The sequence below is a fragment of the Arachis ipaensis genome, chromosome B06 (assembly GCF_000816755.2).
Source record: "Arachis ipaensis cultivar K30076 chromosome B06, Araip1.1, whole genome shotgun sequence".
In the NCBI taxonomy this organism is placed as follows: Eukaryota; Viridiplantae; Streptophyta; class Magnoliopsida; order Fabales; family Fabaceae; genus Arachis; species Arachis ipaensis.
Genome location: NC_029790.2, coordinates 89,542,889 through 89,544,784, shown reverse-complemented (window position 1 = coordinate 89,544,784; position 1,896 = coordinate 89,542,889). Strand labels below are relative to the sequence as shown.

The 1,896-nt window shown below is 44.8% G+C and overlaps 1 long non-coding RNA gene across 1 annotated transcript in view; it reads right to left on the bottom strand.

Moving 5' to 3' along the window:
• Positions 1-1,392, bottom strand: part of LOC110263390 — a 3,299-nt gene extending 1,907 nt beyond the window's left edge. Inside the window, exons 1-3 of the long non-coding RNA XR_002348936.1 lie at positions 730-1,392; positions 527-647; positions 156-446 (exon numbers count right to left, since the gene is read on the bottom strand). This is a non-coding gene — a long non-coding RNA (uncharacterized LOC110263390). The remainder of the gene's footprint in view (positions 1-155; positions 447-526; positions 648-729) is intronic.

Below are 1,896 nucleotides of genomic sequence, written 5' to 3'. Positions count from 1 at the left end.
TGCACAACAATTCAGCCAAACAAACATCCATAATCATTCGAGTCAATCAAATAATACATAAGGCAAATACAATCACAAAATACACCATATCTCACATCAGTATCCATATGTAATAATTCCAATAATAAATTATAGTTTTCGGAAAGTACCCCTACCTCAAAACGCAAATTCCATAACCCAAACGTCTCTCAGAGTCCTTTTCGCCTCAGCTCGAAATCACAATCAAAATCCCGGCTCCGCGTGTTTTTCTCAATATAAGAAACAGCCTCAGCGCCACATATAAGCTCAGCTACTACTTCCTAACACATCAATATCGCGGAAATCTTAAAACTCATGACTGAAAACAAATGGCGAGGATCTCCGAGATAAAACACTTACTGAAATAAAAGGAATGACACGGCAGCCTCCGCAACACTTATGCGACACGAAATCACCGGAACTCAAACCTACGTCACCAAGCCTCAAGGTCTTTAGCCAAACATAACCGAATGCTAAAGCAGGGGTTTTCGAAACGCGAAATACTTACTATACTAACAAGCGAAGCAGCTACGACTTCGAATTGCCCGACAAAAGATCCGTGAGCGGCCAGAAGCTCCGGTGGCCCAACAGCATCTTTAATTCCGACGCACAAATACCGGGACTCAACCCTGTGTAACCAACGTCTCAGATTTTCTAACGGATTATAACAGAGTACACAATTGAAGGGGTTTCGGAAGCAAAAATGCTTACCAAGAAAGACTGGTTCTGGCGGCCACGATACTGCTCCCAGCAGCCAAAGGCGCGGCGGCCATGACAACAACGGCAACTGAGCTCCAACGGTGGCAGAAACCCCTCCTACTTACCCATTCTGGTCTCCTTCTCCCCAGCAGCAACAAGGCAGTGGCGGAGCCTTCATAGCGGCGGCGGCAGCTCAGCAACAGCAGAGGGGTGGCAGAACCTCTTACCACCATCGCGCCTCATCTTCCACGCAACCTCCTTCTCTCTCCTCGAAGCTCGACGGCGGCAGCAGTCCGACGCAACGGCGACAGCGCACAGCAGCGCGGCTCCGCGCTGTGGTTCGCGTGACCTTCCTTCCTTCTCGCGCTCCCTTCGCGCACGAGCTCTCCCTCTCGTCGTTGCGATTCGCTTCAGGTGACGGAACGAGGTGATGGATGGCAGAACCACGACTGGGCAGAAACGACGACACGTCTTTGGCGGCGACGCTCCTCGCGGTTCCGGCGACAGGGAGGACGGCGTCTCCCTCCCCTCTAAGCCCTTCGTCTCTCAGACCTCCCTTTCAGCTTCTCTTTTTTCTCATTGCAGTGTTGCTGCTGCTTCTGATTGTGTTGCGTTTGTGTGAATGGAAGGAGGAAGGGAAACAGGTTGAGTGCGGCGGCTGGATTGGGAAGGATTAGGGTTTCATGCTCGTGAGTTTGCTGAGGGTGAAAGGGGGAAGAGTCTACTGCTGCGGCTGTGTGTGTTTGCACAGCAAAGAGGATGAATGAGAGACTGGTGGCTGCGCAGCGTGAGGAGAAGGATTTTAGGGGATGGTGTATCCAAATTAGGGTTAGGGATATTTTGGTAATTTCCAATAAAATTGGGAATAATATAGTAATTGAAATCCAAATTAAATCCAACACTAATTGTATATAGAAAATACTATTTGATCATCAATTTTTACAAATTACTTTCAATAAAATGCCCAAATCAAATAATTAGAAATAATATACTTAATTTCTTCATTTTCCAAAATTAGCTGTATTAATATTTAAAATATTACTTATCTAATCCAAATCATATAAAATCTTTATTATTTCATAACTATCAACTTTATAATTCAAATATAGAAAATAATCCAATAATTGTAAAATTGGATAATAATCATAACTTATCTCAAATTCAATAAATTCAATAAAT